This window comes from Vicia villosa, linkage group LG6 (genome assembly GCF_029867415.1).
Source record: "Vicia villosa cultivar HV-30 ecotype Madison, WI linkage group LG6, Vvil1.0, whole genome shotgun sequence".
Taxonomy (NCBI): Eukaryota; Viridiplantae; Streptophyta; class Magnoliopsida; order Fabales; family Fabaceae; genus Vicia; species Vicia villosa.
The window spans coordinates 105,493,063-105,507,696 of record NC_081185.1 but is presented as its reverse complement, the minus strand read 5'-3'; the positions used below and the strand labels follow the sequence as shown (position 1 = coordinate 105,507,696).

The 14,634-nt window shown below is 35.4% G+C and overlaps 1 long non-coding RNA gene across 6 annotated transcripts; it reads right to left on the bottom strand.

Moving 5' to 3' along the window:
- Window positions 1-8,942: 8,942 nt before the first annotated feature.
- LOC131612027 (uncharacterized) lies at window positions 8,943-12,443 on the bottom strand. 6 transcript variants are annotated; one of them, XR_009287265.1, is made up of 9 exons: window positions 12,180-12,439; window positions 11,962-12,069; window positions 11,675-11,742; window positions 11,075-11,552; window positions 10,568-10,987; window positions 10,302-10,400; window positions 10,094-10,172; window positions 9,821-10,017; window positions 8,943-9,236 (listed from the first exon to the last, which is right to left on the bottom strand). It is a non-coding gene; the product is annotated as an uncharacterized LOC131612027 (long non-coding RNA). The 6 variants fall into 6 exon arrangements; XR_009287266.1 differs by lacking the exon at window positions 8,943-9,236 and adding an exon at window positions 9,275-9,565 and having other exon boundaries at window positions 12,180-12,440; XR_009287269.1 differs by lacking the exon at window positions 8,943-9,236 and having other exon boundaries at window positions 9,572-10,017; window positions 11,075-11,125; window positions 11,431-11,552; window positions 12,180-12,443.
- Between the last annotated feature and the right edge of the window lie 2,191 nt (window positions 12,444-14,634).

The following is a 14,634-nucleotide window of genomic DNA, read 5'->3' as shown; positions in this document are numbered from 1 at the left end:
TCTTATGGTATTGAGTTTGGGTTAAAATGGGTTGAAAGCAAACAAGTAAAAATTAACATATGAACATAAAAAGAATTCATTCTTGATAGAGAATAGCTTATTTGGTTTGAATCTAAACTACTCCTCACAAACTTAGATTTATCACTCCGCCGTACTCAATCTACAATACTCGTCAGAATCACCACATATCCCTCACATCAATGTCCATGTCTGCAACACCGACGGAAATTCACTATATTGCTCTTTCGACGATGTCTCCACCGATCGAACAACACAGAGACATTAAACTCAGATATTATGTGGATGTTAACCCTAATCCTATGTCTAGAATCAAAAGCTAACAGATATCCCCCTAATCAAGATCTGTGGTGTCCATGTCTGCAACAACACAAATCCAGAGCATTTAAGCAAAAAGATCAAGGAAACACCGATTAAGATTTGTAAAGCAAATATATTATACAACTAGTACAAAGAATAACAAACATCCATGTGTTTAGAGTAAACTTACAAACAAACCCAACAAAAATGGTTACAAAGAGAAGAGGAGGAGGAGAAAACCAAATCTTTCGCGGTGTCAATCACGATCAATCGAGCTCCCGACCAAGAATCTTCCGATTACAAGCCACAAATGTTGTTTTCTAAGCTCAATCTACCAAAAATGACCTAGGATGAGTTGGGGTTCAAAAATACCCAAAACATACCTAAAAAATATGATTTTACAACATATATACCAAAACTGAAGTCGCAGACCGCGCTAAGCGCGCCCACCGCGCTAAGCGGGCTGCTTTTTATTTTTCTTAGACCGCCAGACCGCGCTTAGCGCCAAAAACCCGCGCTAAGCGCCCAACTTTCTGCCAAATGGGTCAAAAATGCTCCCAGAGCCCGCTTAGCGCGGTCAAGCCCGCTTAGCGCGCTCAACAGAACAGCAAATCTTGTTTTGGTCATATCTTGAGAACCGTAACTCCGATTTGCGCCCGGTTCGAAGCGTTGGAAAGCTTATTCCATGCTCTATCTAACAATGAACAAATTGCAACCAAATTGATGAATTTGATCATCCTTATTTTGAGCCTTGTCCGCCGATGAATTGGTAAAATCGCGTGTTCGCCGCCGTGTCTTCGACACTTTATTCCTCAAAGCTTCGAACACACATAAATACCTACAAAAAGACAACAAAACTATCAAACGATATATATTTACACGAAAACGGATCAAAACACAAACGATACAAATATACACAAAAATGGGGAATTATTCAAACGGTATGAACAAAAAACGTCGTTAAGTGCCACTATTTACATACACAAAATAACACAATTTGGCACTTAACAAACTCTCCCCAACTAGAACTTGTTTGTCCTCAAACAAGAATCAACTAACTCAAGGAAACAAAAGCGATAATCAAGCAATTACGCAACAACGAGTTTTGAAAAACGGACAAGTGTATGATTCAAATGCAAAACGGTACACACAAAGTAAATACTTACCACTAAACTAGGACGATTACATAAACGAAACAAACGCAAAGTACAAATAATATACCAAACATTCTAAAACAATACAAGTTCACAAATGAATCACACCTAGCAAAATGAAATCATCGGAAGATGACAAACACACAAAATGAGGTAATTTCACTCACCCACAATCTTGCAAACAATAGACAAAATTATGCATTCATCTCAAAAAAATTCACATCGACACATGAAAACATAAATCACAAGGGCTTTTCAAGGTTGTAATGTGGTCGGGAAAACAAAAAGGGATGATTCCTAAAGCTAATTGAAACAAAAACTTGCCTAATTCTAAGGGAGATATAACTTCCACAAAGTTTCAAACAATACAATTTCAATCCACTTCTTCTTTCACACCAAGTGTTACACCAAACACACCACTTATTAACACAATTTATTCCAGACTCTTTTTGTCTTACTATTTTTCAAAGCTTTTCCTCTTTTTTCTTTCTTTTTCTTTTTCTTTTTCTTTCTTTTTTTTTTTTTTCTTTTCCTCAACACATACTCAACCAACCAAACAAGCACATAATCAATGTTCTCCCCAACTTGAATTCAACCAACGTTATACAATGAATACTCCCAACTTTCTAAGGCAAGGTAAAAACTCATACAACAACAAGAGGTTGAGGGTTCAAGAAAAAAAAACAACAATCAAAATCCACCAAAAAGCGAACTAATTCTCAAGTTCAAAAAGAGAAATGGATAATGACAAAAAGCTCAAAGGGGTTAACAAAAGATCACACACTCACAAGGTGAAATGAATATATGGCTAAGGTAGTTGTGCTCAAAATCAAACAAAATGCCTTGATCATTTTCATGCTTTCACAAAGTCAATACAAACAAAAGATTTAACATAATAAAATCCAGTTAAAACAAGAGTTGTGGTCTCCAGCATATGTAAATAATGGACAGCTACCTCACAAAAAAGGTGGGAACTAAAGTGATTCACAAATGAACAAGTATACAAAAGAATGAATGGCATAAAAGTTGTAAAAAGCCTAAGTATCATGAATATGCTAAAGTCTAGAAAGCGATAAACACATACCTTGAACGTGTACAAAACTTTAACAAAATCATTACCATACACTCGCAAGTCGAAACGATCAAACTTGGAAAATCACCTCAAATTCCTCAAGCTACTCAAAACAAGCTCAAAGACAAACACACAACTATTAATATACACAAACTAAAAAACCAGATGAAATTGTCTAAACTAAACATAAACTAAAAAGAATAAACATGCTTGTTTTACGTCGTAAGCTCGACGCCTGTTATTTAAGAACGTTCCTCCAAGTCACTTCCACCCGGTTATTCCTAACCACACACAAGCAAACGTGAAAGGAACCAAACAATGATATAACAAATTTACAAATATAGAAAACGTGTGCAAGTATAGTAAACATATACAAGTATCAATATAAACAAGTGAGAATATACAATATGTGCGATATATACAAAACTCAACACTAAAGAAACTATCGCAATGCGAATTCAATAAAAACACCAATCCCCGGCAACGGCGCCATTTTGCTGAAGCGGTAAAGCGGCAAGCAAAAAGTAATAGGTATTATTTATTACCGGGTGATATAGGTTATATCGTATCGTAGTCCACAGAGATTGGTGATACCGAACTGCCGTTCGACGGTTTCTTATGGTATTGAGTTTGGGTTAAAATGGGTTGAAAGCAAACAAGTAAAAATTAACATATGAACATAAAAAGAATTCATTCTTGATAGAGAATAGCTTATTTGGTTTGAATCTAAACTACTCCTCACAAACTTAGATTTATCACTCCGCCGTACTCAATCTACAATACTCGTCAGAATCACCACATATCCCTCACATCAATGTCCATGTCTGCAACACCGACGGAAATTCACTATATTGCTCTTTCGACGATGTCTCCACCGATCGAACAACACAGAGACATTAAACTCAGATATTATGTGGATGTTAACCCTAATCCTATGTCTAGAATCAAAAGCTAACAGATATCCCCCTAATCAAGATCTGTGGTGTCCATGTCTGCAACAACACAAATCCAGAGCATTTAAGCAAAAAGATCAAGGAAACACCGATTAAGATTTGTAAAGCAAATATATTATACAACTAGTACAAAGAATAACAAACATCCATGTGTTTAGAGTAAACTTACAAACAAACCCAACAAAAATGGTTACAAAGAGAAGAGGAGGAGGAGAAAACCAAATCTTTCGCGGTGTCAATCACGATCAATCGAGCTCCCGACCAAGAATCTTCCGATTACAAGCCACAAATGTTGTTTTCTAAGCTCAATCTACCAAAAATGACCTAGGATGAGTTGGGGTTCAAAAATACCCAAAACATACCTAAAAAATATGATTTTACAACATATATACCAAAACTGAAGTCGCAGACCGCGCTAAGCGCGCCCACCGCGCTAAGCGGGCTGCTTTTTATTTTTCTTAGACCGCCAGACCGCGCTTAGCGCCAAAAACCCGCGCTAAGCGCCCAACTTTCTGCCAAATGGGTCAAAAATGCTCCCAGAGCCCGCTTAGCGCGGTCAAGCCCGCTTAGCGCGCTCAACAGAACAGCAAATCTTGTTTTGGTCATATCTTGAGAACCGTAACTCCGATTTGCGCCCGGTTCGAAGCGTTGGAAAGCTTATTCCATGCTCTATCTAACAATGAACAAATTGCAACCAAATTGATGAATTTGATCATCCTTATTTTGAGCCTTGTCCGCCGATGAATTGGTAAAATCGCGTGTTCGCCGCCGTGTCTTCGACACTTTATTCCTCAAAGCTTCGAACACACATAAATACCTACAAAAAGACAACAAAACTATCAAACGATATATATTTACACGAAAACGGATCAAAACACAAACGATACAAATATACACAAAAATGGGGAATTATTCAAACGGTATGAACAAAAAACGTCGTTAAGTGCCACTATTTACATACACAAAATAACACAATTTGGCACTTAACAGGTACACCACCATCAGCCACAGCATGCAGGGGGCTTTTGTGGAGCGCTGGCACAAGGAGACGTCTTCTTTCCACTTGCCGGTTGGGGAGATGACGATCACCTTGCATGACGTGCAGTGTCTTCTCCACCTGCCGATCAGGGGTCCGCTGTTGGCCCACACCCGGATCCAGAGGGTCGAAGCCAGTCAGTGGATGGCGCTCTATTTGGGCATGGAGCCCGAAGCTGCTGACTATGAGTGCATCACGACATCTGGGCCTCATATCCGGTTCACCACACTGAGCGCTTATTTCGAGCACCACTTGGACGCGGCAGCCGAGGCTGAGGAGGCGGGTGACGATCTATTCACACAGTATCACCGCGGCTGCGCTCTCCGGTGCTGGTACATGCATGTGGTAGGCGTTGCATGCTTTGTGGACAAGAGTGCAAGGTACGTCGACGTGACCTACCTCCGCTACTTAATGGACCTGGATACCGTTCACCAGTGGAACTGGGGGGCAGCTACTCTGGCATACCTCTACCAGAAGCTGAATGAGGCCTCCAACTGGAGGACGAGGCAGTTGGTTGGATCCTGCACACTACTCACAGTACGTTTCATTTTAATTGTTTCGTATTTATTTATGTTTCGTATTTGTGTTTCGTATTTACTTATGTTTCGTATTTATTTATGTTTCAGAGCTGGATCATCTCCTACTTCTTCTGCATCCACGACTTCCACATCGATCCTGTGTATGTTGACGCCATGCCCAGGGCCGCCAGATACGTTCTCCAGAGGGGGAACAATGCGGTGGGACCATACCGTGGGTACCTGGACCGCACGATGCACGACGACGTCACCTGGAGGCCGTTCAGCGACTACACTCAGATTGTCCCCTTTGACGGCATATCTCTATATTCTGGCTGGTTGGCATGCGGGACCGGCATCATGGTCCGGTATCTCCCTAAGCGGTGCATGCGTCAGTTCGGATTCGTGCAGCAGATACCCAGGTCACCCTTTGAGGCTGCTCCCGACACAGTGACCCGAGTGCAGCTCACTGCTATATGGGAGGACTGGCAGCATCATGTGGTACCGCAGGAGTACCGTCGCACTCGGGTCACACAGGACTGGCACAGTGTGGAGGGATACGTCACATGGTTCTACCGGGTGTCACATCCTCTGCTGAGACCCGACGTTCCCGGCGCTTCTAGGCCAGCACACGAGGAGATCCTGGAGAACCAGCAGGCCGAGGATGACCACGCCATTGATCTCATGCCGATCTGCCAACGGATAGAGATGCTTGGGCGGGACGCGTTGGATCGAGGTGTCGTTCATCAGGGCGGTCCAGAGACAGTCGCCGTGATGGAGATGATCGTCACTGATGCGGGCCGTGTGGCGGCATACAGGCGGCAGAGGAGGGCCCAGGGTGAGAGGGTCAGGCACACCCAGTAGTGGTCGGATTTATTTATTTTTTGTTTTCGGATTGTATCTTTAGCACACTATTTTTATTTGGATTTGGATCGGCTTGTATATATTACTTTTTTTATCATATTAGTTTCTTCTATTTATATGTCATTTATTTTAATTCCCGGTTTCCTTTAATTAAAAATACGAGACTGTGAAAAACATAAAAAAAAAAAAATCTGTTTCTGCATAATTCGGAAGTTCATTTCCGAAACCCCCCAAAATCTGAACAAAGGTGTTTTCGGAAGTTCATCTCCGAAAACACCCCCCATGAGGTGTTTTCGGAGATGAACTTCCGAATTGTGGAAATTTTTTTTAAAAAAAAGTGCTTCGGAAGTTCATTTCCGAAGCAGAGGTAATTTGGTTTTTCGCTGGGGGTGACCCCCATAGGGAGGTGGCTAAAGAAAAAACCTAAAATTTTCACAATAGAACATCCCAACTCCTATATATTAAGAAAGGTAATGTGTCACCTCCAATAGTTACAAGTCCCCTTTCACTCAACAAATACCTACTTTTTAAAACGATAATATGGTTTTTCTTTCTCCTCGTCAACTATCTAACTATCATTAGAAGATGCATGCACACTACCATTTTTGTCCTTCACTTAAAAATTATTTATACTACCTAAAGGTTAAAAGAATAAATACATAATCTTTCAAATTAATATCATTACAAAGCTATAATGTACTGACACATGACAATGCAATAATGGATTCATTTTTGTCTTTAGTAATATTTTCTCTTTCCCTTTTTATTATTCTAAGCATAAATAAATAAATCGAATTTTTTAATGGAATAAAATCGAAACACATAAAATTTACTCAACCAAAAACATAATTATTTTATGCATATTAAAAATTTATTCATACTTAATAAAAAAATTATTTTTAATATTAAATTTTCTATTTTTCTCACATACTATCAGCAAAATATCTATTTTATTTTAATTAACAATTATCTTTATTTAAAACACATAATTCTTATTTTCAAATACCAAAATTTATATTTTTCTCACGGTTCACTATCAGCAAAATACATATTTTATTTTAATTAACCATTCTTTTATTTGAGACCAAAAATTCTTATTTTAAATATCAAAATTTCTATTTTTCTCACGGGCCAATATCAACAAAATACCTATTTATTTTAATTAAAAATTGTCTTAGACACAAAATTCTTATTTTCACATGTCAAATTTTTTATTTTTATCACGGGCCACTATCAGCAACATACCTATTTTATTTTAATTAACAATTATTATTATTTGAGATACAAAATTCTTATTTTCAAATGTCAAATATAAATTTATATTATTATTATTATTATTAATTTTTTAATTAAATAAATTATTTAAAATTTATATATATATATATATATATATATATATATATAATATATATATATATATATATATATATATATATATATATATATAATATATATATATATCATTTAAAATATTTACCCCTTCGAATGCACGGGTATCTTGATAGTTTTTACATTATAGTGGAAGAATCTTGTATGAAAAGTCAATAAACACTAAAGAAGATTCTAAACATCACAAAAAAATTCACCTCTGGCCTAGAAAATATTATTCTATTAAAATTTTTAGTTATATTCATATTAATTTGACCATGTCTCGATTAAGAAAACTACAATAAAGAAGTTTGTGGCCCGTTCTCCTCATATCTTTTACACGTATCAATACATGTATTTTTTTAAGGTAAAACATGGCATGTTTTTTTTACTCGAAACTAGTAACAAACCCGTGCGTTCGCACGGGTTCTGGTATGCGACGCGCATTTGTTTCAGATGTATATTTTTTTAATAGAAAAATGTCTGGTATTTGTGAAAGCATAATAATTAAATGTATAGAAAAATATTTGGTACCCGTGAAAAAAATAATTAAATATATAGAGAAATGTCTCGTACCCATGAAAAAATAATAATTAAATGTATAGAAAAATGTCTGGTACTCTTGAAAAAATAATAATTAAATATATAGAAAAAAGTCTGGTACCCGTGAAAAAAAATAATTAAATGTATAGAAAAATGTCTGGTACCCGTGAAAAAATAATAATTAAATGTATAGAAAAATGTCTGGCAACAATGAAAAAATAATAATTAAATGTAAGAAAAATATCTGGTATCCGTGAAAAAATAATAATTAAATGTATAGAAAAATGTCTGGTACCCGTGAAAAAATAATAATTAAATATATAGAAAAACGTCTGGTACCCGTGATACCTGTGCGTTCGCACGGGTTTTGATACGGGACGCACATTTTTTTCAGATGTATATTTTTTAATAGAAAAAAGTATGGTACCCGTGAAAAATAATAATTAAATGTATAGAAAAATGTCTGGTAACCGTGAAAAAATAATAATTGAATATATAGAAAAATGTTTGGCACCCGTGAAAAATAATAATTGAATGTATAGAAAAATGTCTGTTACCCGTGAAAAAAATAGTAATTGAATGTATAGAAAAATGTCTGGTACCCGTAAAAAAATTAATAATTGAATGTATAGAAAAATGTCTGATACCCGTAAAAAAAAAATTGAATGTGTAAAAAAATGTCTGGTACCCGTGAAAAAAGAATAATTGAATGTATAGAAAAATATCTGGTACCCGTGAAAAAAATAATAATTGAATGTATAGAAAAATGTCTGGTACCCGTAAAAAAAATTGAATGTGTAGAAAAATGTCTGGTACCCGCGAAAAAAAAGAATAATTGAATGTATAGAAAAATATCTGGTACCCGTGAAAAAAATAATAATTGAATATATAGAAAAATGTCAGGTACCCATGAAAAATTAGACTCGTGTTTTGAAAAATTAAATTTAATTAAAAAATAATTAATAAAATATGATGATTAAATTTAAAAAATATTTACAATTAATTAAATAAAAAATTATTAATTTTGTAAAATGCTAATCCCATGAATCTTTCAAACAAACTTAGAATTTTAAAATTTTGCTTGGAATTTCAAATATTTATATTGAATAAATATTATTATTTTAATTTGTACTTTAAAAAAATATAAGTTATGATGCAGTCAAAATTTGTTTTCTATTATTGATCACCATCAAAAATATTAATATCAATAAAAGTAAAAATCTGAGATTGACAAATAAAAATAAAAATAATATATTAAATCATTAAAATATTAATATCATTAAATTATAAAATTCTTATATTAAATCATAATATTAATATTTGTAGAAAAATGACCGTATATATTAAAGTATCAGACTACATGTGTATTAAGGATACAGATGTTATAACGCCAGCACCAAATAGATCCATCTTCTGTTAATACAAAAATAAATTAAAGTATCAGACAGGGTTACTAGATAAACAAACCAAACCAGTATGTTGATCATAATGAGGTTAATAAATACAATTATCAATAACTACACCATTTTGCCTTGGGTTCCCATCAATTTGAAAATGATATTCAAATCCCTCTCCCTGTTTATCAATGTCTTACTCCAAGACCAAAAAGAAACATTAGTAAAAAAACTGAAGATAAATCTTCATTCTCTTCATTACACTTGTGTTGTAATTGATAAATTGTAGAAATTTGTTTAATAGTTTCATAACATTATCATCCCATTTGCTTATCTTCACCACCATTACTGCTCCAAAATTATCATAACATGCATGTCGGTTAGTTTTTACAATATAACAAAATTAGTCGATAACATGCTGGAGTGTGTCAATACAACAACAACAACAACAAAAACTATCTTGGCTGCCGTTTAACAGTCTTACTCAATTAGCCTGACAGTTAATACTACTACTAACTTCTAACAACTTCAATAACAACCTCTAACAGAATTTACAACTCACCATAACTAACTTCTAAAACCTACAACCAATTTACAACTCACCATATTTGTAGTGGCACCAAAAGTGATCATAATTTCGGTATCGCTTTCGAACACAAACACCGACAAAGACACAATTTCAGTGTCACCCATTCCTTCAAAACTGAATTCTACTTCAAAAACATCTCTATAAATTGCTTCTCTATAAATTGCTTCACTTTAGGATCATTCACTTTAGCAAGAGCACCATGCTTTATACCCTGAATCAAAAAAACATGAGCACAAGTCAAGAACAACATAAAATCAGCATAAGTATTCTAGCGGAAATCAGTATACCAGCATCTAAGCTTTTGAGTTTTAGATACTTCTGGATCGATCAGGGCCAAACTTTTGCTGATAGCTGACAAAGAAACACCTAAAACAAAAAGTATATAACCATTAAGATATGCAACTCTAAAGCAACAATGCTAAGCCTCATCACACCAGTTCATCAATGGCAAAATGATTAATGCGGAGCACACAAAGGTTTAAGATCATAACACACCATACAAGATGCTCTTCTCTGTCCATTTGGTACGCGTTTTATGAATAGGATGTCGACCACTGATAAGCTCAAGAAGTACCACACCAAAACTGAAGACATCTGATTCAAGTGAGAATAATATTAGGTTCAGTTTCTACTATTCTATGATGAAAATAATATATCATTTTGAGAAAGAAAAAAACTGTTAGAAATTGTCATGTGCCTTTAAGTGTATGTTTTCATAATTAGCCATTTGCATTGTTGGTGCTGTGAAGAGCTAAGAGTACCTCTTTTTTCCCAGTTTGTGTGAAGAAATAGCTTAGCAATGATAGTTTTGCTTCTCTGACCTGACAATAAACCACGGCGTTTGGAATAGTGATCTTGAGTGTGTCAGACACCAAACCTATATAGGATGACACATTTGATCCAATCCTTCTAAAATGCCTATCACCATATCGATCCTCGATTGGGTTAGAGATAGGACAATTAGATGGATTAGTAGGTTGAGCTGGATTAGAAGGTATCCCTAGATTACCAGCTTTCTCCATTTCTTGAGGAAGTTTCCGAAAGAAATCCACAGTAAGATATGAAGACTCCATATCCACAAGCCGAATAGTTGTCTTCTTACTCGCTTCACGGAATCTCTCTAGAGCCTCATTTGTAGCTGCAGATAATTCGGTTTGAAGAGTAGGGAAACGTCTCAGCTCCTGTTCATAGAAAAAATTGTGATTTATTATTAACTATTCTAGTACATTTTAAGCAGGGTTGCTACAAAATGAATCTACAAACTTTACCTCAGTTTCACCTATTGATTTTCTCACAAGTTCTTTTAAGACAAAGTGAACCTACAAGTTGATTTCACAACAATTATTCCAAATTGCTTAAATATGCAGTAGGTATATCAAATATATTACATAACAGTATGAAGTAGTTTTTCTAAAAAAACCCATAGTGAAAACAAAACAAAGAATAACTCCGTCTGTGGTCCTCTTAAAAAACTACTCGACAATCACCGACATTAGCAACAAGCAAATGCTTTCCAAGTATCAGGGCAGTCAGTGTTGTTGTCCCAGAAGAACTACTAATACTCTGTTCATCAACCATCGCAAGGTCGACACCTAGAAAAACTTTCTGATGAGAATCTTCCAACCTCTTAATTAGAAGTGCATCAGTGTCATATGACTGCAGCATTGTAACGTCTTCAAAAAAATATTTTCATAGCATTTTTCTTAACAAACACAGCTGCATCAGGACTTCCATGCCCATCCAAAACTGCAAAAATTCAACAAGCATAAAAAACAAACAATGAGGAATCTTTTTAAGGGGATAGTGATAGTTCAATTGCTCCTGTATATGCTTATTTCCAAATTAAGCTCAACAACACTCTCACTCACCCTAACTCAAACAACTTAAAAGGAGTGTATACTTGAGTAAGTAAAGATTGTAACTTCTCCATCCACACCTGCATCAAATCCAGTTTCAAAAACCCTAATCAATTTTGAAACAAAACCATAACAATTTCAAAACCTTCAAATACTTCAAATCATAGTATAACAACAATCATAGTCAAAGAAATAACATGTATCAAATGAAAAAAAAATAGATTTAGGGTTTCAGAAAAACCCAACATTAAAAAACCAAAACAAAATCAAGATACATAAATATGTTCAGAAAAACAAACCACACGAAAACGCACAGATCCACCGCCGTAAAAAATCGCAACCTCACCACCTCCAAACCACACGAAAACGCTCAGATCCACCACCACCGAAAATTGCAACCTCACCACCTACAAATGAAATTGTGAGAAAAATATTAGATAAAAGGAAAGAGGAGAATCAAAACCCAAATCAGAAGGGAAAAGGAAGAAGAGAGAGGTAGAAGAAAAAGAAATCGTACCAGAAGAAGGAGATAGAAGAAGGTGTGAAAATCTGAGTTTTGGGAGAGAGAGAGAGAGAGAGAGAGAGAGAGAGAAAATGAAAGAGAGTGGAAAGACAAGGAAGGGAAGGGAAGAGGGAAAAGATGGGAAAAAGAATTTGAATGCTTATCAGCCAGTCTATCCACGTGTCAACCATATAGGCAGCAGGGGCAGTTTAGTATTTTAAAGAACATCTTATTTTCTTATATTGTAGATGGCATGTCATTACTATATGTAAATAAACTCAATATAGTAAATATTTCCTTAATTGAAAGGCTAAGTCTTCATGCAAAGGAAAGCAACAATGATAATAGATGCAATAATTTAATAGGATAAGTGATTTGCTCCTTTCAACGAATGGCCTACAAAAAAGATAACGATGGGTTGCTTACTTTGTTTTTCTTCAGATGCTCTTGTCCACACAATTTCTTAATTTTTTTCCTTAATTTTTAAGAATGTCTTCTCATTTGTTTTCCAACCTTATTTGTATGTCACCATGTTGTTGTCAATCGCCGTTTCGTTTCAAACTTGAATTTTTCAAATACTACATTTTCTATGTATTAATGTGAATATAGAAATATTTAAATAGAATGATTTTTAGACGTATGTTTTAACTTTAATAATTGTCTTTTTAATATAGTTTTTCTTCTTCATATTTGTTCTATTCAATAATGGAATAAATAAAAATATAATTGATGAAATAATGTAAAATTTGTTGAAAAAAAATAATATTTGTAAACTAATATGATATTAGTTACTAATTGTGAGATATTGGATCGAACTCTAGTATGGTCGAAGGGTAGCTTCTTAGTTCGACAAGATTAAGCATGAAGTCGAAGGGTGTTCACATGCTTGTGTCGAAGATGCTATGGTTGTTAGCATGTTAAATTGCATTTTAGTGTTTAAACCCTAATTTGATAAGTTAACATGTTTATTAAGTTGGCTTGTGTAATGGACCTTGGGGAAAAAGTCCATTAGTTAGTATGTTAGGCTTTATTATAAATAGCATACTAGTCTCTCATCATTGTACACAACAAATCCTAATTTAGGGCGAGAGAGGTTATTTGTTATTCTTGTAAACTTGTAATCTTGTTTTCTAAGAGAAAGTAAAAGAATAGCAGTTATAACCAATTCTTGTGTTCTTCTTCTTCCTTGTTCTTTATTCATCCTTTGTTTTATACTTTGTTCTTGGCATTGAATTCACAACAAATTGGTGCGCTGAGCGTGGAGAAGATGCCTTCAACAAAGTATGAGATTGAAAAGTTCACCAGAGTGAACGATTTCGGTCTGTGGCACTTGAAGATGAAAGCCCTACTGGTTCAGCAGGGTTGTTTGGAAGCGTTGAAGGGTGCGGCGGCTATGGACGCTGCGTTAACGGAAAGAGAGAAGACAACCATGATCGAGAAAGCACACAGCGCAATTTTGTTGAGCCTTGGTTATAAGGTTCTTCGACAGGTATCAAAGGAGACGACGACATCAGGGTTATGGGTGAAACTTGAAAGTTTGTACATGACCAAATCGCTGGTAAATCGACTCTACCTGAAGCAAGCTTTATATTCATTCAAGATGATTGAAGACAAAGTGTTGGCTGAGCAGTTGGATATGTTCAACAAGCTGATTCTTGATCTTGAAAATATTGATGTGAAGATTGATGATGAAGATCAAGCGTTGTTACTATTGTGCGCTTTGCCTCGATCACATGCTCACTTCAAAGAAACTCTCTTGTATGGAAGGGAGTCTCTGACCTTTGAAGAAGTTCAATCAGCCATGTATTCTAAGGACTTAAACGAACGAAAAGAGCATAAACCATCGACTGTTGGTGAAGGTTTGACCGTTAAGGACAAATTCTTGCAAAAGGATGGTAAGTTCGACAAGAAGAAAGACAAAAGTCAGCAGAAGTCTTATAGTGGCGAAGCATCTGGTATTTGATGCTATCACTCTAAGAAGGAGGTCTTATAGTGGCGAAGCATCTAAACGCCTGAAAGATCATGGAGGTAAGGATAATGGCAATGCATCTATTGTTCAAGATGATTTCAAATCATCTGATGTTCTTGTGGTTTCAAGCAGTGACTCGAGAAGGGAGTGGATTATGGATTCAGGTTGCACTTGGCACATGACTCCAAACAAAGACTTGTTCGAGGAATTATGTGATCAAGATGGTGGATCAGTATTGCTGGGAAACAACAAAGCTTGCAAGATTGCAGGTGTTGGATCTGTAAGATTCATGCTCCATGATGAGTCAAAAAGGTTGTTGATTGAAGTCAGGTATGTTCCTAATTTGAAGAGAAATTTGCTTTCTCTTGGTGAATTCAACAAGAAAGGATATGTTTTCCAAGGAGAGAAAAGTATCCTAAGAGTAATGAAGGGGTCGAAGAAAGTCTTGAGTGGCGTGAAGAAACAAGGCTTGTATACCCTTGAGGCTGAAGTTGTAAGTGG